The sequence below is a fragment of the Hirundo rustica genome, chromosome Z (genome assembly GCF_015227805.2).
Source record: "Hirundo rustica isolate bHirRus1 chromosome Z, bHirRus1.pri.v3, whole genome shotgun sequence".
Lineage (NCBI taxonomy): Eukaryota > Metazoa > Chordata > Aves > Passeriformes > Hirundinidae > Hirundo > Hirundo rustica.
This window is the reverse complement of record NC_053488.1, coordinates 30,050,918-30,076,713: the sequence shown is the minus strand read 5'-3', so window position 1 is coordinate 30,076,713 and position 25,796 is coordinate 30,050,918. Positions and strand designations below refer to the sequence as shown.

General features: G+C 34.8%; 1 protein-coding gene across 13 annotated transcripts in view; it reads left to right on the top strand.

Moving 5' to 3' along the window:
* The first annotated feature begins 1,246 nt into the window (after positions 1-1,246).
* PTPRD (protein tyrosine phosphatase receptor type D) overlaps positions 1,247-25,796 on the top strand; it is a 481,306-nt gene continuing 456,756 nt past the window's right edge. For 8 of the 13 annotated variants that reach the window (XM_058424010.1, XM_058424007.1, XM_058424015.1 and 5 more), the window contains exons 1-2: positions 1,248-1,373; positions 11,958-12,001. The gene's annotated coding sequence lies outside the window, so the exon portion shown is untranslated. Of the gene's footprint in view, positions 1,374-11,957; positions 12,002-25,796 lie in introns of all 13 variants that reach the window. The other 5 variants (XM_058424017.1, XM_058424016.1, XM_058424019.1 and 2 more) reach the window with 3 other exon arrangements.

The following is a 25,796-nucleotide window of genomic DNA, read 5'->3' as shown; positions in this document are numbered from 1 at the left end:
CCCTTATTATCCTTCTAGAACATAATGGGACCCCTCTATCATTACCTTGAAAGTGGGCAGACCAGATGAAAGGAAGGGAAGAATTTCAGATTTTATATGTTGAAGATAGAGGACAGAGCTGGAAGACCATTTCCTGTGATGATGCACCTCATTTTCCTTAAGATCTCCCATATAAACATCATTACTCCATCCTGTTTCCATACTCTCAGTAAAATATTCATAAGAATGGAGCAATTTCTCTGAATCTTCCTTGTAAACACAATAGCTTACATGGTTCTTTATGAGTAATAAATGTAGTTGTGAATAACATTGGGTGAAAACCTTAGGAGTGATAAATCATACTTCTCCCTCATAGGATATTATGAAAGATCTAGTATACTCAAAGTATATTAAAGTTTTAAAATGTTATTTATAAAGTTTATCAGTAGTGTTCTTTAGGTTTAATGCCTAGTTTCAAAGGATACCCAAAGAAAAAAGCAAGAAGCTTCAACAACTGTGCAAAGAAGCAAGTCACAAAAATAGAAGGAAGTTTCCATGTTTCCACATGCACCTCAATTCCAGAAAACAAGGAAAATCATACTGGCCTGTCTAGAAGATCTAGTTAACACTTATAAGAAATTATACTAGCTTAGCACTTGTGGCAGTAGATACTGATTTTGACTGCCTGGATGAATCTTCTAAGGCATTCTTAGAGTTCTCTGAATGAATAGGTAGACTTCATTAAATCAAAGCCATGCCAGTAAGCAAACAAAACAGATACAAATGTTTTTATTTTATTAGTGGCTCTTGCTTGCCAACTTTGTCATTAAATAGTAGTTCTGTTTCTTCCTCTGATCAGCAGATTCTAAAATTATACTAGCACTTACCTGTGAATACTATTAAATATATATATGCACAATAGTAAATTATTCTTTTCTCCACAGAAATACTAAAATTTTCCATAAAACAAGATTATTTCAGATGTTTTACCATTGTACTCTATCTGTTGGGATCTCTGGTACTTTTCTTTAGCAGACTTCTGAATTCATTGCAATATTGTTATTCATAGTTCTTATATTGCAGTGTTACTGTTGCACAGTAAACAACCGCACCAACCAGTTACTGCAGAACTTTTAATTTGAATTAGGCCTCATAATCTTTTACGTATCACGAAGGCATAATGTATTATGGCACACCAATTAAAGACAGAGGAACAAAGCAGGAATGCTCTGTATAAGTTTGCATATTTTTCTCACAGGAAGTTACAACTCTTTTGAGTTTAAACCAGCACTTCTCCCTCACCCATGAGCAAGCTAGTGATCCCTAAAAGTCAACATAGAAGTCCTGTGTATTCTTCTCTTTGGGAACATCATTTCTGAGAGCAAGAGAAACAGGTATGGACTTATGACTGAACTCTATTAATTAGAAAACTAAATAACAGTCACATATATCCAGACTCCAGATGTTACCAGAATTTCAAGATGTTACCTGAATTGATCCAGTTTATTGGCTGTAGTTTCCCCCACGAGATTAGACGACCACCGATGGCAAAGGAAGAGTCTTGACTCTCTGTCTTCGGGTTGGATATTTCTGCTTTTATTCCTAAGTCCTGATCAGCTTTTAGAGACCTTATCCGATGGCTCTGAGATGCCAGAGAGTGCTGGCCCCTCCCCTCCCCGCGGCCTTTTCCCCCAGGGGGCAGGGCCCATAGGCAAGACCCAGAGGCACCACCCACTCAGTGGTAAGTGGGAGGGAACAGGATTAGGTTTGAGGGGGATGGGCACTGCTGGGCAAGGACAGATAGAAAAGAACATTACGAATATAAACCCAATTAATGCATTACGACAATTGGCAGTGAGGAAATCCTGGCATATGATACTGTAACTTCTGTTGGACATGTGTAACTCCCCAAGTCTCCAAAACAAGCACTCACTTCCTCCTAGCAATTCAAAAGTCTTTCTGGATTCTCCAGTCTCCTTAGCTACATGCACCACTTCTGTTCTTTGCTGTTCCAAGAAAACTAGTGAGGAAAAAGTGGATCTTCTCAAGAATAAGGCTACCCTTTAAGCCCTACCAGATTTGCAGCATCTCTGGTCTTGAAAAATAGTGGCAAGTCAAACATAAGCAGTTACAGGGAAGAAGTCTGAGGTTTCACACACTATGCCTAAAAAAGGTCAGCAAGATTTCTTTACCCCAATCAGCAGATAGCAGGTGCTGGACAACACATAGTGAAGTGAGATGTGGACCACTCTTCTCAATTTCAGAGTTGTTACTTGGGAAAAACAAACAGTTGAATAAGAAAGGTGACACCTTTTGTACAAGGCAGTACTGTCAACAATATTGGTTTTTTACCAAAACAGATACCACGTGATAGACTCTCAAAAGAAATCTATCATTTCTGGTGTGTTCTTGACCTCTGCAAAGTCTTCAAATGTAAAGGATTTTGACAGGAGATACCATGGTTGCTGTGTATGTTGGCAAGATCTGCTGTCTTTCTCTTTCTTACAGAAAAGGGCAAGGAGTATTTAGCTCATCAGCAAGGCAGGACATTAATGCACCACTAGCAGTGTCATTCCCTTTCATACCATAGGTGTTTGTGCAGCTTCAAAGCTCTGCAGGGGGAGCTCAGATCCATGTGAAACTGAACATCTCTCCCACTGTATCTCCATAAAGACCAGCTTTGTCTCTCACTCTGTCACTTTGGAGGCAGTGCTTCCTGGAAGCTATTGTAATTCATACAATGGTTCCTCACTGTTAATTATATATGTACATAGTAATGGCTCTTGGATAAAATATAAAAATGCATCTATTCTAAGAAGTGAAAATGCATATGTTTTATAACTTTTGAAAATATGATAGGGGCATGCATGGGATGTTTTGTGCCTCCCATTAAAAATGAGGACATTTTTGACAGATGCAATATGGCAGAATATATCAAGATAATTAATTTATGTTCATTGCACAGAGGTGGGGATTTTTTGTAATTTCTCAGCATGATCTGTTTCATGCCCAACAAAACAATCAAAAAGGGATTTGTTTATAGACTGAAATCACTCAGAGCTTTATCTTTCTGTGTAAAGCTTTCCTAGTCTATATCTGTTTGTATGTTGATTGATGGAAACCATAATGATTTCTTTTGCTTAACTCAAAGATTCTGATTCAATATTTCAGTGCAATCTTGTTGTTTTCACAGCTTTCTGATCCACTGCTTTTCTTTTTTTTTTTCTTCCCCCCCTCCCCCCCCCCTTTTTTTTTTTTTATTTCACATAAATAAAACTGTTTCCAGGACCCAACAGCTGGCACTTACTGACTGAAGGGATGAACAGGAAGACTGTGTATTCATAGGATTACAGAACAAGTTGAGAAGAACAATTTATGCAGAGTTTTGTAAGTTTAGTGAGGCAGAAAATAGATTGAGGTCCAGAGAAGAAATGATGTGTCAGTCAAAGCTAAGCATACAGACACAAACTTTCACAACAGAAGAGCAGTCATGTGCTTTCTTAGCTTTTGTGACTTCAGGAGTTACCTCAGAGTTTGGATAGAACAGCAAACAGATGTTTGTAAAGATCATACTCTCAAGTGACTTTTTACAAGTTTCTTTTAAAGCTTGGCAAAAGCAAGAATAAAGCTACCTTGAATGATGTAGAGGATGATTAAAAATCATTTAGAAAGAGTCCTAAAGAGGGAGAAAACTGTGGCTGAACACTGAACAGTGTGACTTTGCCATTTACATATTGCCCTTGTGTAAACTATTTTCTCAAAATGTATAATATCATCAAATACAATAGATTTTTCTGGAGCATAGTGTAAGTCAGTGCTCTGTACTCAATACAGACAAATGAAATCTAGAATTATATGCATGTAATGCACTGTAGCTGTCTTTATCAAGACAGAAAACTAGCTATTTCTCATGGCCACCTGTGTGGATATTTCTGTCTAATGGCTTCTTCTGATTTCCTTTCTTTATATGATTTATAAACAAGGACCTGCTCCCTGAAATGACTAAGATTTTACAAGCAATATTATACTACAAAATATTATTGGCAATATTATGTAAATTGCCAGAAAGGCATTAGACTGCAATTTAGCCAGTATTTAAAAAAGCTGCCTGTTACCTATGTGACACACAGCAACTAAAGCACCTGTTCATTTTCATTCAAATTATCTATTTCATCATTTTACTTCAAGCATATTCTTAGTTGCTTTGAGATAATGGTGCTCAAGTTTCAAAATGTTTGAGAAGAAAGAATGGCTTGAAATAATCCATTTTAAAGGTACAGAAGTAATGATCTTATATCTTTGCTAGTCTGAACTACACACTATCTGACTTCAGTTATATCCCCTCAGTAACACTTTATAGGTTACACTGAATGCCTGATTAAGATTTATATTCTATAGAACACAATGTTCATTTAATAATATCATCATTACTGTTGGGTACTTTACTGATATTTTTATGGGTTAGAGTTCATGTACACAAAGAGTAAGAAAAGTCACTTCCCTGTTATGTCACAGATAAGAAATAATAGATCATCCAATTTTCTGAGACATGTTTCTCCTATCTTTTATCAGCGCACTTCTATCAACATATTAGATATTTGTGGCAGGTTAATATGGGCCATTTTCACCTGGCAACAGCATCAGACCTTAGCAACAGTACATGTGTATTCAAACTACTGGTAACACTGAGCCAAAACGGAAGATCAGACTACAGAAACCTTCAGATAATGTATGTCAGGAATTTCCATATATTATTTCACCTTGGCAACCATTTCATTTAATTCCCTAGCAACTCTGAATATAAACTCAGTTTTGGGGTTTTGGGGTTTTTTTTTGTTTTGTTTTGGTTTGGTTTGGTTTTGGTTTTGGTTTTGTTTTTCCTGTTCAAAATTACCTCTTGAGAACAACTAAGATGATTCCCTTATTAATTTTAATGATATTCAATGTTTCACTTATTCCTGGTTTAAGATAAATGGCCGAATTCAATATTGCACAGCAGTGCTCTAGATCTACACAGTATTTCATGGCTTAAAAGTCATGAAAATTAAGATGGTATAGATGTAATTTAATGTTATTCTTCTACTTCTTTATATATACTAGCATACAGCTGCTATTTCAGAAATTTTTATTAGTACTATATATGTACAAAAATTACTGTGTTCATCCATCAAACTTCTATCCTGTCTAAGCAAGACTTTATATTGTTTTGATAATAAAGGCCTGCATATTCTTCTACTGGAATATTTGAGGAGAAAATACCTTGTCACTGTAGGGAGTAGAAAGACTCCACTGTTATTTTACCCCCATTCATATGTATTTTCATTTACTTATCCATTGGTAGAGAAGTATCAGCTAAAATCATAGTAGTCTCTTATGATAAATATCCACTTTGGCTGTAATTTGATTTGAGCAATATTTCTCTACTGTGGCGGATCTTGTGGGGACTATTGTCTGGCAGTGGTTCCTCTAAGTGTTAGCATATTGTATAAATTTTGTTTTCTGCAAGTATCTCACTATATTGAAATTGTTAAATTTCTCACTTTTCTGTTTAAAGAGCCTTCTGAACTCCATATTTGAATAATTAAAGGAATATTTTCACACTTTTCATTCTTAAGGAGAGTAATCGAAATTAAGTTAAAATGTATTCGTGAATATCATGGAATTCAAGTGACAAAAAGAGAGAAGAAAAGGAAAGCAATGTGAATTATCACAGACCTTGCTAGTTCTATTTTTATCTTCTGGTTTTTGCTATCCATTTCCTTATTCAGTTGCAATAACAAACTCTCTGCTCCTACCCCTTCCCCTTCTCCTTCCCCCAATGGTTTAACGGTTTGCATTGGATATTAACTTTGCCCCTTTTTCAATTTTTAGTGCTGAATTTTGTTAACACAGCCTTGCTAGTCTCCATATGGGTTTTTAAGCAACAAAATAGTTTTACATGCTCAGAGGAAGTTTGAGATCTTAGGGATATAAATAATCTGACCCACCAACACAGTAACTTTTCTGGTTGCTTTGCTGATCAGTCTTTAATTTTGTGACTTAGGACTACCCCACACACTAAGTAATATTATTCATCTTATTTCATCATGAAGCACTGATCTGTTCCAAGTCTTAACTGCAAATTATCATCTTTAATACAATATGCACATTGTAAAAGTATACAATTTTTTCTGCGTATGCCATTACTTTTACATATCCTTTCTGCCTCAGCAACTACACACAGAGGACATTGCTTATTGATGTCATGGGCATATTTTTTAAATTTCTTCACTTCCCATGGTGTATTTCCACTTAACTAAACTCAGTTTCAGCTTATTAAAAACAAGGTCCTCTGGATTATAAAATAGCCTCAGAGCAACAATAATCTACAGCACAATGAAAAACAATAACACCAAAATAAAAACAAACAAATAAAAAAACCCCAACACTAAAACAAAACTCCAAACCAACTCAAACCCTAAAAAACCTCTCTTGTTTGAACAAGAAAATACATGACAAAATGTGGTGAAATAAATTGTCTATTATCAATATTATTATCATTCAGTTACTCGTATACTCTTTGTGTGCTCTTCTTTTTGAGACAGAGCTATGGAAATTCTATTAGTGTATCAGCCAAGAATGTGATTTCTGGAATGGCAATTCTGTGTAAATTTGGAGAGTCTTAATATACCTGGTTATATCCTAACGTCATGTTATTCCATGAAGTTACATTTTTCAGATGAAACAACAAGTATGTATTTCACAGCAACATGTAAAATTATGCACACACATATTCTCAGATTTCACAAGCTTCAGATAATCAGCAGAACTGGTCAATATATTGTGAAACCTAACATCAGAAATTCTTCATGAAGAAACACAACTCAGAGTTTAGTATGTCCTATTACCACAGAACCTGCTGGTACCTTTGTTCTTTTTGTAAGCCCTTTACATTTATTCTAGCTTCAGAATACCAAAACCAGAGATTTTCCATATTAATTTTTTAATGAGAAATGAGCAAAGAATATAATGTAATCCCTTCTTTAGCTGCAAAGACAAGTTAAGAAACAATTAAATGGCATTTTATCAAAAGAAATAGACAAAAGTGCAAGTGCTGTAAAATGGCAGAGAAGTTCAAGCACCACTTACAGAAATGAGAGGCCATGTTAAAAATTTAATGTGATTAATTCATCTTTGAAGAAAATATTAGAAAGAAATTATACTGGATGAGTGACCAATTTATTCCCATGGCAAAAACAAAGAGGTACAAAGAGTTCAGGCTTTCATAATGGAACAATTGTAAAACTACTATTCATACAGGAGTTTCTGGCATAGGTATGAAATGAAAAAATTATTTTAAATTAATTTCTGGTGTTAGTTAGGAGACTGATTCAAATCACATCTTGGGACTCAGTCAAATTTATCCATTCCATTCAGTAAATTTGGAACCAATTCTATGACTTCTCTACACTTAACAGAAGAATGGTGAATATTGTAATTCAGATTTTTAAAAGCATTTAATGAGTTTGCAAAGTCAAGATGAAACACTAAAATGCTGATATCATGAATATGGAGAGGTCAAGACAGACCATAAAATCAGGATACAGAGATTTATTTATGTATGTGTTTTCAGTTACAAATAATTTTGCAAATTAAAAGAGGGTATTCAAAATAGATTTCTAATAGCCAGAGTTGGGGAAGATGAAGACATTGGAAATTAGTTAGAGAAAATAGCACAGTAAGAAAATGTAGAAGGAAACAGAGATGACTTTTTAAACAGAAAACACGGCCAAAACATTTGTGGAAGGAAATGAACCAAAATAGTAAAGTTTCATTAGGTGGAAATGTCTTGACATGTCCTACACAAGATAGGAAAATAAGTCATTGCTGTAAAATACTTGCAGACATTGTTCTATAATGCAATATATCTCAAGAGATTTAAGGTTTTACATGTCACTGATCAGATCCCAGCTAACACTTCTTAATTTTTTTTGCAGTGCTTACACTTCCCTGCAATGTGTGTTACTATTGTTAATCATTTTATTGACTGAAGTTCATCCCTGTGCAGAGGATCTGTCCAATACCCATGGAGAGAAATTAAAACTTGTTCCTGCAAACACTTAAGCATCTGTTTATTTTTGCATGAGTAAGGAACTCTTTTCAATTTTTGCAGGCTTGCTGATGTGTATAGACTTCAGCATTCATAAATGTTTCATAGCATCATTGTTGAGAAAGACTGTGTTCTAAATGTGCAGTGCATTTATGTTGTATTAGCCCTCACTGTAATTGCGCATTTGCATTAAGTAAGCTGTTTCTTCTGCAGAAATACAAAAAAGTCAATAACTTGATTACCTAATTAATACCTATTATGAAAAATAAAAATATGATACTATAGTCCTTACTTTTGTCTCAGAGGAACAAGCAAGAGGTGCAATACCACTGAAAGTAGCAGAGCTGTAACTGATAAAAATAATAATGGTAGACAGCAGATTTTGTTGCAGTGCTTCTGGGTAAGTTATTGCTTGAAGAGAAACTTCATATTTTAGGCTTTTTCATTTTTAAATATCATAAAAATAATAAAGATTCAGGGAATTTTTTTTAATATTGTCTTTTCTGTGAAAGATTGTCATTGAAAGATGAAGCAAGATGAAGCAAGAAAATGTGTTAGGAAGTCTGTTAAAGAGGACAGGTCTGAATACTTGAATATTTCTTTATACTGAAGACAGTGTCTGGCTTAAGGAAAAGAAATAAAATAAAATAATAATATTTAAAAAATTTCAAAAAGGAAAGTAATGGAAACACCAGTCTGCTCTAAAGCCAACAAATAATTTCTAAGTGGTAGCTTCTCTGACGACAGAGAGGAAGGGAATTGTTGAAATATGAGAAGAGAAAGCAAAGCCTGAAAAATGAGAAACAGAAACTATTATATCATTTACTGGAAGAACTTCATACGAAGTTCCTTTACAAAGGGCAAATTCAAAACCCTATCTCTGCAGCAGTGGAGGTCCCCAGGAAGACTTGAACTGATGCTTTTAAAATATTCTTACAAATGGAACAGAAAACTTTCCAGTAGCAGACAGACAATTCTTCATTTATCTTAATTACATTTTATCTCTCAAGTGTAATAAAGGTTGTAACCACTGTTTGTCCACTAGATACTTTATAGGTTTTTCCTCTGAACTCTTCTTGAAATATACTTGTTTTATTTATTGTTATGTTTTTGAAAATGCATGTCCCATATTGCCTTATAGCATAGTGACATTCCTTTGCTCAATATATTTAACACTCAGTTGGTCACTTGCATTCAGTGCTTACTGAAGGACATTTAAATCATGTATAATTTATGTCTTTTACCCTGTCAGTAGAACTTCACTTTGACTATTCACATGTGAAAAATTATTCATTCATCTAAGTATTTTCAAAATTTTCCCTTTAGGTTAGGAGGAGGCAGGTATTTGGAGGGTTGACATTTTTGTCTAATTTTTTGAAATTACTGAGGAAAAGAGCACCTTTGAGTAAGTCTTTTAGCTTTAAATGTGAACTACTACACATTTTGCTACAAAGCACCTGGAAGTATGTGTCAAGAGGGTGGAAACTGCATTGAAATCCAGAGTCACGTTGACATGCTTTCTGAATAGATGATTAAAAAAAAATAATAATAAAATTACTCAGATGTGGTGTTAACTATTCCAAAGAGAGCTTTTCCCCCTCTGGCAAACAATGTTTTTGTGAAGAGAAACTTTTACATGTTCTGCCTTTATGGACACCTCCCAGTGCCTTTTCATTTTTTATGTATGTATGTATGTATGTATGTATGTATGTATGTATATAAAATGTGTGTGTGTGTGTGTGTGTGTATGTGTATATATCTATATATAAGAATAAAATATATAAATATATCATAATAAATTGTTAGTACCAGTTTAGAATATTGTTCCCTTGGGTGTCTTCAAAAACACAGTTAAAGTACTGTGGAGACATAAAATCAGATTATCTTCAGGATCTATGAACCAGAGCAAGATTTAGGGCCAGATTAAAATGAACAGTGAAGCTGTTTGGCCTGGCACAGAAGCCTCCAAAAACGGAAGTAAAAAGGGAAAAACAGAACAAAAAAATGCATTAATTGTTGCAGTGTCTCCTCATGGGCCCTGAGGCATCTGCTGAACAGAGAACAAATGCTTAGGTTTGAATTACATTCCTTCCATTTTTGTGTCTCCTGCTGCAGTCCTGTAAGCTGAATGAAAATTAGCTTTAGCATTATTTCTTCTTTTCTTTCTTCTTCTTTGGCCAGCAATGTGGGAACAATATGAGATAAGTCTGCATGGTGCACAGAGGATCTACCCTCTGCTACCCAGCTATGGGTGAGGTTCCAGCACAAGGTCCAGGAGGATGATGTATACCTAAGCCAGCCCATCCTCTATTCCTATAAAATGGAAGAGTAGAGGTAGTCAGGGATGGCAGGAAGATTTGATTGTCTTGTGGTGAACATAAAGAGGCCTTCTGCAAGAACAAAACATGTCAGTTTCACTTCTCTCCACAGGCTTTAACATACACTGACCTGGTTTCCATAAGATTACTTTAATTTCTATAATCTGAAATATGTGTGTGTTTGCCAAGGAAAACTGTAACTGTTTACTGGTTTCTATGTAAAATACATTAAATAGATAAGTTTTTCAAAGAATTAAGTTGCCTCAGAGGTGTGCTCTGCAAAAGGATAGTTAAAGTAACAATTCTCTCTACCACGGTTCTTTTAAGACTGACTAAGAAAACAAGAAAAATTTTGGTAGAAAACTGAGGATGAGTAAATCCTCTGCTGTGTAAAATATAACCAATGAAGAATTTCTAAGTAACAGAAGACCCTATCTGTGCTATTTGCAAACCCATTGTCCTAGTTTTGCCAGGACTGTTTGTGGGGGGAAGGGATTCTCTCTGGCTTCCAAAAAGAAAGGTATGGTTTCCTGTCAAAAACCACTGTGGTAGCACATCTGCCATTGTACATTGTCTCTGGGTCACCCTGTTTTGTATACTTATTTTACTAATATCGTTGTTGCTCTCTGTTTTATCTCACTGCCATTTCTACTAAACTGTTCTTATCTCAACCACTGATCTGCACTTTTACCGCTTAGTATTCTCAACTCCAAGCTGGAGTAGGAAGTGGGAGAGAAGAGGGGGAACAAGCCAGTGGTGTCTGGTTTGGGGGAGTCTTGGTGGTGACACTGAATTGGGTTAAACCATTCCTAAACCGTGACCCACATAAAAATCCTTTTCTGTTCCTCCATTACAAATAATGGATCTGTGGTTGTTTTATCACTTAAATAAGCAATAGAATATTGGGTTTAAAATCTTCAGCCGCACTTTAGAACACAAATTTAAGATGAAGACATTCTGCCACTGTCTTGAACTTGACAAATCATCTGTCATTGTTAGATCTCCTGGAAGCAAATATTTCTGCTTACTAGAAAAGTGAAGCATCTTTTGAGAGGAAATTCCCTTTGAGAGTTTTGGATATATTAAAGGGAGCACCTGTAAGTTTTTTCATCACATTAGCAAAGTATTGAATTGAGTTCTTTTGTCTTCATTTTCTTAACTTGAAATTGAAAATATTTATTGATCACATGCAAAAAGCATGTCCACATGTGCATGATTCTATAAAGTCTATTTCTATTTCTCTTCCCACAATGGAACTGACTATCTGTTTCAGTGCACTGAAGAAGACTGAGGGGTTTTTTACAAATCATAATTTTAAGGATAATTCTATTGCCTTTTGTATTATATGGATTTACTGTTATATAGAATGAAACCTAAAAAGTATGTGTACTTTTTAATTGTACAGAACTCTTTTCCCATTACAGATTAAGTACTCAATGTACAGAATGTTCTCTTCACTTGGATTAAAAATTAAAAATTAAACATAAAACTTGCTTGTGACAATTTTTAGTGTAATTTCTAACTACATAATTTATTATTCATTTCACAAATGCCTATTTTTTTTTCCTTAGGTGAGAAATTCAGTGGACAGCAGAAAAATCTACAAAGGTTCAAAGTAAGATTTCACATCTACTCACTAAGTCTTCATATTCTTTTTCCTGTAAGGCCTACAAATTCTTTTGATTTGGATTTCATGTTATAAATCACACATATCTTTCTTATTAGCAATATTTATTAAATCTTGGAAAGTGTAGCCTGTCTGAAATTCAAGTTTCTCCTAGTTAGGAAACAGAACATAATGCTTGAATCAGTACACTGTGTAATAAATACATAGCCCCTAATGTACAGGAGTAAGATCATAGCTTAGATTTTGCAGTTTTGGAGAAAAAGTCTGGTTGCTACAGCATAATTGCTATATTGTGCTATGAATTAAATTGAAATTTAATGAATGCATTGAATGATTAGCAACAGCAACTAAAAAGGGTACTGAGCATACCGAGCTCTTGTAGCCTTCTGTTTTCTCTCCTACCTCACACTAGCCTTTGTACCATGAATAATACTTACCTATAAAGGCTGAGTAAGACTGCATAGCAATACACTGACTCTTGTAAATATTCTGCAAGGTATAGCTATATGAGAAAGAGGCGCCAAACTTTTAATACTCTTTCTACCTACTTTGTATAAGGTAATATGATTGATAGGTACATATGACTAGACCTATCTCTTTTTAATGAGTAAGGTAGGGTATTAACTGAAGTAGATCAGTCTGTAGTGAGAAATTATTTATGACAAATATCACAGAAAATTTGGGATTATTTTATATGTGTATAGGAAGTTTGGAAATGTATAATACATTCTAAAAACAATAAAATATATCTATAATAATGTATAGGAAAATTGGGGGTGCTGGCTGCATTATTTCTGTATTTCAATTATTTCTGTAATCATGGATTATCCCCAAGTTTCACACCTTAACCTATTAATTTAGAACAGAAAAGCTAAAAATGTTAGTGGGAATAACACCACATATTTACCTGGGGTTATTAAGCTACTTAGAGAAAAATCAACTATTTTGGGGGAAATATAGAAGAATCCTAAGATAATTCTAATAATACTCAGGTGGAATTCAGCTTGCAGGAAATGTGAATGCATACTTCTTGAGAAAAGTAGTCCTAATATCACAAGCACTCACAATTTGGAAGTGGTTAATTTTCATCTGAGTTAGATAGCTCATGTCAAAAGTAAATAAAGCAACACAGGGCAAGACAAGGAGCAGAACAAAAAAGAAGGACCAAAAATAGTAAGTCAGTTAATGCATGAGTAATGACTACATATCTAGCATGCTTCAATCTGGAAGAGACACAAACTGAGGAAAGTACAGAGAATTTTAAAGAAATCAAGTCTGGCACATAAAAAGCAAAAGAACCCAATCATTCATATTTTATTCAAGTACTAAAACCATAGTCTGAAAAACGGAAGTAAAGTTCAGAATAAGTGCAGCTTATAAAGAAAATCTGAAACTTCTTGCAAAAAGTTATTTGGGATTCAAAATATGCCATAGGCTCCAGGAAGAAAAGTCCCATAAAGCTGTAAATACATTGATAATCCCCCTAGCTTCAGAAACTCTCGAAGGAGCAGACATGCCCAAGGGTAGTAATACTATATATTTGTGCTGTTCTTACATTCCCTAAAATTTCCTCTATTAGCTACTTGATACCCCCCCAGGGGAGCTATTGTATTATAAAGATCTTTGACCATTATTGCTTTTATGGTACTGCTTATAGAATGAGATACCAATTAGAAAGCAACAGAAAAATATAGCTAGGGAATAAATAAGTTACTAGACACATACCTTAGCCTCTCTCTAGCCTCCCTGTTTTTTGTGAAATTTTATGTTTTATTTCACTCTCAGTCTTGTGTTAAATGATAGTGACAATACCAGAAGTCCAGAAAAAAATTGTTGTTAGGTATGGAGTTCCAGCAAATTTTATCTTTGCTTAGGTAAATCATATTGCATAATCACAGCAAATACAAAGTATGTTTTGTACCAGCCTTAAAGGAGGGAGCTATTCTAAGCCATAAGAGACTTAGTCAAATTAAGCCAGAATTTTCTTCTCAGATATTCCTCACTAATATGTTTACAGACAATAATACAGTGTGGAAAGCATTACAGATAATAAAGAAAACTGAACATAACAAATAAGAAAGGATATTGTGCTTCTAAGAAAAAAATGGAATTTATGATTATGGGAAAATAAAATTAAGGTAACAGATTAACGAGATTAGGCAATTTAACTAAGACAACTCTGTGTTCAAAATTCAACTGATATTACATTTTGGAATAGAAAAATAATTATTTATAGTCTTGTCTTATGAAAGTGTCTAAGAATCAGGCGGTTTATTTAATTTGGAGACTTTTTCATGTTTTTCATCTTTTTTTTTTTTTTTTTTTTTCCTTAAATGTGGAAAGAAGTAAATAGTAAAAACACAGAATGAAAACATTGCATAACATGGGAGAAGCTATTATTCCCATAGTCACCAACACCTATCTTTTTATTTTCTGTATTGGCATTAGCCAGATAAGTTTCTGTTCTTTGTGGCTTGTATGTTGATAAGGGATTGATGGGCACACATATCACCATACTCTTGGACAGGGGCTGCCCAAGGGCTACCTTTATCTGCAGAGGCGCTACTTAACAGAGTCACCCTTGATCAGTACAAGGTATTATTTTGAAATATTCCCTCTATCTCTCTGTCTTTTATGTTTCAAGCCAGAAAGAAATAATAGAGACAAACACTGAAAGAGGGTGTCTAGACCTAATTGACTAGCATATTTAAAGTGGGTTGTGGTTGCTTAGAAACATTTATAGACTGTAACTGAAGCTTGATTATTAAATAGTCTGCAGGGCAACGTAGGACAACATGTTTTTACAAGAGCAAGATCCACAGTGAAAGATGGTTTGTAGCTTAATATTGAAGGGAAATATTTACAATTTTTAATATATTTTACTTTTAAGTCCAATTAAAAAACACTATTGAAAAAAATTTAACAATACTTAATTCAGTGCAGTAAATTGAAATTCAGTGTCGTGACAACTTGCTATTTATTCTGCAAGGCCCTCTGTTAATTCCAGAAATAGTTATTTCTACTTTGTGGCTCCTCTTGAGAGTAGGCAATTTATTTATTACAGTAAAGTGCGTATGTGTAGCAAGAATCTGATTTTGAAGATCAAAGGACACTAAGATGCGTAAAGTGCAGCAATCTTTGTTTACACAACAATATTCTGTAACAATGTTATAAAAAAATCTGGAAAGGAAGGCATACTCATAGTCTGAACTCTGTAGAGGAGAGGGCAAACAATATATGCTACAAATGTACTGATATTTCCAAATCAGAAGTCTTACGAAAAGTATATAAAATAATCTATAACAAACTATATTTGTCTGTTGAAATCTCTTTATCTAATTATTTATTTCAAAAAAACCCGTGACATTTTGATGTCATTTGTTTTGGGATCCTTCATGACAAAAAATGTTCAGGCTGTCTTTTTATTTTCCTTCTACATGTGTAGCCATTCATACTTCTGTTGCAGCAATGAAGTCACTTAAAACACTGAGTCATGAATCTTATAAAAACTGACAGGTTTCTATGAATTTTTTTCTTTCCTGAATCCAAGCAAAATTACAATGCAAATGGTACAATGAGAGGAATTCTATCCTATCTGGTTGAAATCTAGATTTAGACTTAATTGAAGTTTTGTCAATAAAAGATATAAATCATAGGCATAGGAGCACTACAGGAAGTCTGGTCTGCATGTGAATCAGCAAACTAAGACTAATTTTAAGGTTTGTTTTGGGGTTTTTTTACTATGCAAATTATTGTGTTATTTCTAATCACAAAAGTTCTAATTGTTCCAGAGCAAATTAGTATCTATTAATACACAAGAATATATATATATATATATATATATTTATATAAGGTAGAAGGAATGAATAGTAAACAAGCAGCATAAATAATTAAAAATCAGAAGTTTCAGAGTGTAAAACACATATTACCAGAGTGTCAAAGTAAATGCGATTCTTCTAGCCTTCTTAGTTATCTGTCTTGACAAGACATTAGAAATGATGAAAAATATTCAATAGGTTACTGATCAAGACTAATCTCTGGTTTCTTCTCAGTTACAATTCTGGTAGAATTAATCAGATTTCTGAGCTCTACAGATTTCTAGTACAAACTTATCTTTACAAACACTAACTGGAACTAAATATGAAATGAAAAAAGGAAGACTATTTAGCCATAAAAAACTGATAATAGCATCACACGAAACTCTGCCACATGCATAATAAAACGCTGTCATCTACATAAAATAAAACACTGAAAAATGGAATTGAAAATGCCATCCAATCTTTCTATTAAATTAAATCATTACTTGTTGCCATGTTATATCAACAATATTCACAAGAAAACTGTATTATTCAAGAGTGTAGTATGTCCTTAAAAAATATTGATAAAATAAATAACAAAGTAAGGTTGATCTTATTTCCGGAAGATTTTTTTTTTTTTAAATAATAATTTAATGGAAAGCCATTAAGTGAAACCGTTATTGGAAAAGATGTATTCAGGAACTCTATTTAGGAGACTTTCAGCTTAAAAGTTACACCTCTGAAGAGTGATAACGGAAATGGGCATGACTTCTTCAACCTCAATGAGTCATATAATATTTTTGGCTTAAAAAAAAAATTAATACTTTTGAGAAAAGGTAACCTGTTGTTGTAACTCACTGAGACATAAAGCTGTCATAAAATATTTAAGAAGGTAGAATCAGTCTTATCATTTGATGTTATTATCTTACTATTTTCACATCTGAAACTACATTAAACAATCTCACAAATAAAATTGCTAATATTTATTAGAGAAAATATTAGGCTACCAAGATGGGAGAACTGGGCTATCTAACAGTTACCAAAGAGAAAAAACTCTTCAAATGGCTTCTGTAATTTTATATCACGTGTTCATGAAGTAGCAAGAGCTCTGTAAGGGATTTTTTTGCATATAAGGATGACATATATGAAGATGACCTAAACGTTTGTGGAATGATGAGTAATTCCAACTGGATTTTGTTCCAGTCAGACAATTTTTATACTAATTCTACCGGATTAGAGGGAAAAACTTGTTATAGGTAGTAAAAAAAAAAAAAAAAAAAAAAAAAAAAAAAAAAAAAAAAAAAGCAAAAAAGCACCAAGGAAGTATATAATTCCAGTTCAGATAGAAAGATTCGCAGGAATTTCTAAGTGAATTAGCTTTACATATAAAAACAGTACAAACATTTCTGTAAAAAATAGGTTGGGATTATGAACCCTTTAAAAGAATTCTTACATTGTTGTCTGTAATATGAACTAACTTGACTATCCTAGAATGAAATTATAAAAACTTTTTATAAATTGCTAATATAAGAAGAACCTAATTATCATTATTGCTTTAAAATAATGCAGTAAAATTTTGTTAACATGAAAGGGCACAGTAGTTTATTCCCTATGTCTTCACCTATATTGTTAATGGAAATCCAGTATTGAAAATGACTGTCTAAAAAGCACCACCATCCTACAGAAAGAATGTTAGTTGTCTCTTTCCTTGAAATTCACAGGAGGCTGTTTTATCTATTAGAAACTGAGGAGGCAAGTACTTCAGACTGATGTATTGAAAAGGAATGGCTTGTGATTTATCATGCTGAACATTGGTTGGAAAGAACACAAGAACAAAAACAAACTGCAAGTTTTGTGCTTTCCAATGTTATTGATTAGCCCATTAAACTATAATCCCTGTAGTGTAGGGCACAACCATTTACTTAACCCATTTTCACATCTAAGTTTGCATAAAGGCACCAGCAACTTGCTTCTTCAGCCATTTTAGCTCTCATTACTATGTTCTGAATATATGACCACGCAGACAAGGGAAAGACTATGCTTCTTGCCCACATTTAAATTCAGTGTGAATCCTTCCTACTTGCATAGAAGTAGAACTGAATTCACAGTGGGATGAGAATTTCCAATTCCTATTTTTTCTTCAAATAGGAATGTGTAACTTTTATTGCAGTGAATACCTGGATTTGAGTTTTACCATTCATTAACTGGATAACAGCACTAAAATAGACCTGGAGATACTTTAAATGGGTGTGAATTGAATTTATAGAGCATTTAAGAACTGTTTCAGCACTGACGGTGTAATGACAAAACAAAATCCACAGTTTCCAGTGGTTTGAACTAAACTGGCATGTTCCCTTTTTGTTTACATGAGGCAAAATTAGCTGAAACTGTGAATCTAAACATGATTCCATACCAGTTTCATTAAACCTGTCATTAATACACAATTTTCTTTTTTTGTATGGATTAAACTTGTAAGGACTAAAAAACAAATTATGGTCTAGACACCAGCAATTAGTGTTTCAAGTCCTGTTCTCTTGCTGTGGGCACTGTGTATCTTAATAACATGCCTGAAGTTTTAGTTTACTGTTTCCCCTAGCTGGGTGCTGCTATTGGATTATTTTTTATCCTGCTGTAATCACATGCATTAGTTCATCTGACTTTTTCTCAGCTATCAAACTAATAATTATTAGACTGCTTAATAATATATTTAGTGATGATTTTACTATTTATTCATGCAGATTTCCATTCTTTTTTTCTTCCTGTAACCACTTTGTCCCAGTTTTGTAGAAGATAAAATGTTCACTGAAGCATGATACAAGATCAGTACATTCAAGAGCAGTTCATCACTGAATATTTCTTCATAACCATTTAACAGTGTCTGGTTGATGTAGGAGAGTAAGATTGTCAGCCCTGTAATATGAAACCAAGCAACAAAAGAAGAAAACTTATTCACCCTTTTTAAGGTCTTGTATCTTTTCTGCACAAAAAATCTGGCATCCAATTAACTGAAGAAGAGAGCATGGATTTATATATGATCATATGTAGTGTATTCTGAAGTCCCATAAACATGAAATGATTAATGTTGCTAGTATGGATCAGGTTAAATGTTTTCAAAAGAAGCAAGGAAGTATTTAAACCATAAAAAGTGCCTTGTAAAGACTCAAATCTAAGAGCTATGCTCCGATTTTTCACTCTGAATATGTGAAAAATAGTTGAAAGTGCTCCTACGGAGCCCAGATAATTTTTACTGAAAAAATTTCACTAGTAGGATCCACTATTGCCCAATAGTGGCAAAAAATGTTCCCTTTTAGCTCATGAATCTCTACATTTGCATTCCATCCTTCAACATGTTTTGGAGTATTTTAGCACAAGATGGATCAAACCCTTTTTTTGGATTGGTTATCCTAGAGATGACATAACTCAGATAAAGCAGAAATTCCTTCGGGGTGAAACTTTCTGCCAGTATTTTTTTTGTCCATTAAGACACAGATATGTGGACCAAAAAACGTAAGTAGATGCAAGTTTCAAAGAGATTTTAATATATATAGGAAAATGGAGAAATTCTCTCTCTTCAATAAGACTAAAAGATACTGGCTTGTTAAACGAATTAAAATAGGGACTTAGAGGTTAATAAATCCTTTACATACATACTGAATAAATATACCATTTATAAATGCATTTTGAGGATCAACACCACCCAGAAAAATACAATTGACAAGGTATTATTTTGATATAAAATGAAGCAGAGATTAACAGATCAAATTCTAACAAAGAACAAAAATTAGTGGGTGTTTTGTTTGTGGTTTTTCTTTTTAATGGTCAGAAGTGAGAATAGTTAAGGGAAGGAACCAACACAGTTTCAAGATGGATTTCAATAAAACTTGCTGGTGTGAAAATTCAGGAATTGGGGGTTTTGGCATTCAGAAGGGGGAAAAGGGAGGGCAGATGGCTGTCTCATATCCAGCATTATTTCAGAATTAATTAACTAGAATTTTATGTGCTATGCTATGTTGATCTCATGCTCCCTTTCTTGGGAGGAGAGGTCGGAAATACAGTAACCTCTGCATTCCTTGTGCTGCACAGCTTGGCTTTGAGGCTCAGGGGTATTAGTCTTTTAGTGAATCAATAAGGAATGATGAAAGTAACAGTGATTTCATGATGTCATGGTTGGTCTCTTGGTGCCACTCAGGACCACATCCTGTTTAGCATTACTGTTGGGAATGCTGCCTGAAACTGAATTATGAACCACAGGGGAAAAAAAAAAAAAAAAAAAAAAAAAGGAAAAAAGAAAAAAAAGTGGACCAGATTTAATGTACATTTACAAGCAGCTTATTCTGTCACCTATGCCTTCCCCTTTCTTCCTTTTCTCCTGCTACCTCAGTTTTACTTACACCTTTTCAGAACATATACAGAAAGAGATGGACATATCACTGAAAACATGTATTTCTTCCTTTAATGGCAGTGAGACTAATATTTTTCTTCTGATGTACACAGAATTTCTTTTTCACTTGGTTTCTGAAAGTAATTTTAAAAAGTAGGTTATGCATTGGTCTCTGAAGGAAAGTGGGCCAGCATTAGGTTCATTATATGTGACTTATTTTGTTTTAGACTCAAAATTAGCAAGACAGTATAATTCACAGGTCCTATCTCTGACTCTCATTGTGATTTTATGTTTTAGCTAAAAGTTTTCTATTTACAGGAAACTGAATATCCATGGAAAACAAAGGAACAATTCACAGCTATGATTAGAAGAAAGGCAGTCACTCATTTGTGAATAAAAGCATGACCTTCAATTCCTAAATAATCACAACTTTAATATTAGCAAGAGGAGAGCCATACAAGCTCAGTATGGTTATCACCACACAGAATTTGGAGGAATACATCTACAGCAGTATTATACTATAAATTGTGCATGTCTTCCTGTCATACAGAATACTCCCTGTGCTCTGATCTCCTATAATTATTGATGTTAGTATGTCAAAAGACTTTCTTGAAGTTAAAGAAATACTGTAGTTTGCATCGATTATTTAAAGACTGAATAAATATGTCTGAGAGGAATGTGTGTGTCTAATTACAATTATTTTCATAAGTACTAAGCTAAGTGGACCAGGCTTGCTTTTTTTAAATTCTTTTTTCTTTTTTTTTCTTTTCTTTTAGGTTTTTTTCTTCTTTATTTTTTTCTTTTTTTTCTTTTCTTTTAATTTTTTTTTTAGTTTAACCTGAATCTCTAGATTTTCTGTAAAATAGCTTCCATAAGAGGTGTTCAATACTTCAAGATTTTTCCCGTATCCTGCATTTATTTTTAAGGCAATTACCAATAAGAAGTTTATTGGTACCTCCTAGATTCTCAGCAAACCTAACATTAGCGCAAGGGTTTGAGAAAAGAATTTTAAGTATTACTTTACGTTCAATGTCTCACTTTCATCACAGGTATTACACCTCACACACATCATTTTAGGAAAAAGGATCTAAGATGGTGGTAAAAACAGTCCTTTAGACTTATAGAAGCTGAACCTTAAATTTATGCCAGTGTTGATATTAATGAATAAAAGCCTTGGATGTCAGCTTTGATTATGAAACATGCCTCCTTCTTGAAAGAGGTAAAGTCACTCATTTTCAAATAAATGGGCAATTATTTCACAGTGAAACCTCCCCCAAATGGTGGCATGTTTACAGCATCCAGTGGGTCACGGTGCCAGAGACACCTGTACTGGCAGAAACATCCATCTTGGAGCACGGTGCAGAGACATACTGGTGAACGTGCTTGGCTATAGAAGCACAGTAGCATGGTCAGGGCAGCATTGCCTGCGAGCTACTGAGCTCTGAAAGTGCCAGGGCTTGTTAGCTTACAGGCTGTGCCCTGCTAACAGAGGCACACATGTTCTAGATGAGAGCTGGCTTCTGTGCACCTCCCATGCTCCCTGGTGCTGCTATGGTCCCATTAGGATGGGTGAAGTGGATGCAGGTGTCTTGATTGCTACAGTGTGGGCTGTTCATTTCTTAGAGTAGAAAAGGTTCCGTGTCCAAGTGTTTAATAAATGCTGCACCGCAGCAGAAATTATATCTCAACATTGCATTAAAACTGATCATTAGCATTTGGTACATATACCAAATTAAATAAGCATTGAAATTAGAATAGTCTTAAATTACATATAACTAATTTTTGAGCTATGAGTTTTTCCCACATGTCCAAACAGTCAGTTTGTAGAACTAGATGGAATTTTAAAATTGCATAGCATTTTCTTATTCATATGTATGTGAATGATAATTTTTGCCTAAACACTGTATTTTTAAATTACAATTTCATTTTAAGAAACTACTTTCAGAATTATAATCTTTATCATATGCTTTTATTAAATTTGGTAATCCATATCAACATAGTGTCTCATATCTGAGCTGCAGAAAACAATTTCATCTCCGAAAGGAATTGCTTCTTTGATTATTCAGCACCAACTACTCTTAATTTTCAGGCATATATCCTGGAATATGTCAACATAGCATTTATTCCTACGAGTACATATAATTGTCTTATTGCTGCTATATATTTCAAAATACTTAACGAAATACAAGAATTTAGCACATTTTGAAGACTAAATATAAAATACATCCAAGAATATTTTTCTCAATCTAAGTCAGGAGCTCTTCTTCAAAGCATGTTTTTAAAATAGCAATTCAAGCAGTATTTTGAGAAAAAAATTAACATCTTATATTTGAAAACATAAGATAAAGTAAATCAAAATATGAGTAGTCTGCTGAGCTCCAGGAGGTAAATTTCCTGTCTTCCTCAAAAATATTCTTGGATTTTCCTAACAATATTTTTACTAACAATTAGGAGAGTATACATAGTGAAGACTTTTTTTGTTATTGTTTATTATTAGGATTGGCATATTTCTTCTTGCGTTTGCTTGGAAGACTAGCTTGTTGTAGTAGAACTGTCTTGAGAAAGACAGCAAGTGGGGGAAGAGGAGAAAAATATGGGTTTCTACATTCTCCATTACATTTCCTTAGACAGCTGATGTAACTACCAGAAAACTTTGCGTTTTATGTGTAGAATATTCCAATACTCAGTTGACTTTCTAATTATCTTTGTGGGAATCAGAAGATACTAAGAAGTTTCAAGTCCACATCTATTAGCTGTTACATACACATATTTGTGTGGGAGGGGCATATTGTGAGCTCTGTTGCTCCTTGTACTGGAAATAGGTACAAATGCTTTTTGGTTTTGTTGCTGCTTCCTAAACTTTTCTGTTTCAAAATCAATGCCAAGGGAAAAGTGTGGTTCATACTGGATATTCAGATTTCATTTTAGGCATGAACTTTAGCTCCACATTCTAGATGGCCTTTAAAGGGCAAGATAAATACCCAAAAAGTGAAAAATGATGCATTTGTATTCCTTTAAAACAAACAAAATTACATGTTCTTAACATCAAAGGTCATTTCTCTTTCTAACAGTCTTTCAGCTTTTCTGCTTATGGTTCCCTCAAAAAAAAAAAAAAAAAAAAAAAAAAAAAAAAAAAAAAAAGGAGTTATATTCCATTAGTTACTCTTTCATTTGAGGTAATAATGTTCTGAGCCTTTATGTAGTACATACATTATTAAGATATTGAATTGTTTTCTTTAAATTTTCTGGGACTGACAAAGTGAAATACATGCAGAATAAATAATTTTATGCCAATTAAAAAACAACAACAACAACAACAACAACAACAAACCTTAATGCATTAAAACCAGTAGAACATGATGTTTTGATTAAACCAACAACTTTTTCTAATGAATGACATTTTTGTCTTAACTTTTTCTTCCAAGTTCCTTTCAATGAGAAAAAGGACAAGGGGAAAAAAGAAAAAACACCAAAAACAAACAAAAAACCCACCAACAACAAGGTTTTAGCATGGTATAACAACAGCAAGTTCAAAAGAATCAGCTCTTATTGCAAGTATGTGCTTATTCCTATATTCAGTCTATTCAGTCAGCCCCACATGTTCTAAATCCTACCACAGAACCATAGAAAAGTTTAGGGTTAAAAAGATTTCTGTGAGCTTTTATTTCAACCATTAATCTAGCACTGCCAATATCACCATTAAAACATATCCTTAAGTGTTACATCTACACATCTTGTAAGTATCTTGAGGGGATAGAGACTCAACTACTTTCCTGGGCATTCTGTTAGAATGTTTGACAATCCCTTTTGTGAAGGAATTTTTCCTAATATATATAGTCTAAACCTCCCCTAACAAAACTTGAGCCCATCTCCTCTTCTTCTATCACTCATATCTTGTGGGGAAAGACTGATCTCCACCTCACTACAACTTCCTTTCAGGTAGTTGCGAAGAGCTATAAGAGCCCCCCTCAGTATACTGATCTCCAGGCTAAATCATTCCAGCCTCCTCAGCTTCTCCTCACAGAACTTGTGCTCCAGACCCTGCACCAGCTTCACTGTCCTTCTCTGGACATGCTCCAGAAACCCAATATTTTTCCCGTAGTGAGAAAATGGGACACAGCACTTGATGTGCAGCCTCACTCTTGCCAAGTACAAAGGGACAATCACTGCCCTGCCCCTCAGGCCACAACATTCCTAATACGAACAAGGATGTTATTGGCTCTCTTTCCCAACTGGGCATACACTGGCTCAGGGTCAGCCATGGGTGACTGTGGCGGTGTGAAAAGTTGTTTTGTTCTGTTTTTAAATGTTTTCTGTAAAACTTTTTGTAGGATTTATAATGGAATGGTTTGTTCCATTGTACCCCTGTTTTATGTAATGGTTTCATTTTCTGTCAATCATCCCACTCCTCCACCTGTCCCTGTCAATCCACTCTCTCTCCTCTTGGGCGCCCTGTCTGTCACTTTGGGGCCCTTCCCTGGTTTCTGGAAAGATCCAGGGAGGGCATCGAGTGATAGGCTGGTGCCTGGGAAATCCCCTACCCCCGTCTTGTTATTGGATCGTTGTTTAAGAGTTAACACACCCTGTTACACCCACATCTTCCCTTATTGGCTGATCCGTTGTTGCCACCCCTTGATCCTCCCATTTATATGTTGGTGCATAGCTTTGTTCAGGGATCTCTTTGGGCAGCAGTCGTCGGAGGTGGAGCTCTGTGTTGGACTCCCCTTAATAAACCACCTTTTATCCCTGCCTGAGAGAGTCGACCCTTTCTCTGCCGCCGTGGTCGCGACTCCATCTGGTCCCGTCGCTGGTGCGGGGGAACCAAGACCCCACAGGGAGGAGGTCACTTGCCCAGCCTGCGACCCCGACCCAAGAGTGTTCGCCGCAGTGTGTGGGATCTGAGCTAGCCTGTGGCCAGCGCCTGCCCGGCGCAGAGGACACTGCGACAGGTGACAAATATGCTCTGGTTTTTTTCCACTTGGCAGGTTTCCAGCCACTCTGCCCCCAGCCTGTAGCACCTCCTGGGAGTGTTGTGACTCACCGGAAGGACCCAGCACTTGGTCTTGTTGAATCTACTGAATATGAGTCCTTTCACGATCAGTGAAGGACATAGAGAAGGCCAAGGCACTCAAAACCTTTTTTACCACAGTCTTCACCAGCAAGTGTTCCAGCGACACTACCCATACGCAGAAGGTGAAAGGAGGGAAATGGGGAAATGAAGAACCATCCACAGTAGGAGAAGACTGGGTTGGAAACCATTTATGGAACCTGAAGCTGCAAAGTTTGTGGGACCTGAGGAGATCCATCCATGGGTCCGGAGGGAACTGGTTGAGGAAGTGGCTATGCCACTATTCATCATATTTGAGAAGTCTTGGCACTGCAGTGAAATTCCCATTGACTGGAAAAGAAGAAATATAATACCCATTTCTAAAAAGGAAAATAAGACCTGTAAAATTACAGGCCCGTCTGTCTCATTTCAGTGTCTCACAAGATCATAGAATAGCTCCTATTGGAAACTATGCTAAGGTACAAGAAAGGACATGACTGAGCCAACATGTCTTCACAAGGCAAATCATACCTGACAAATTTGGTGGCCTTTTATGAG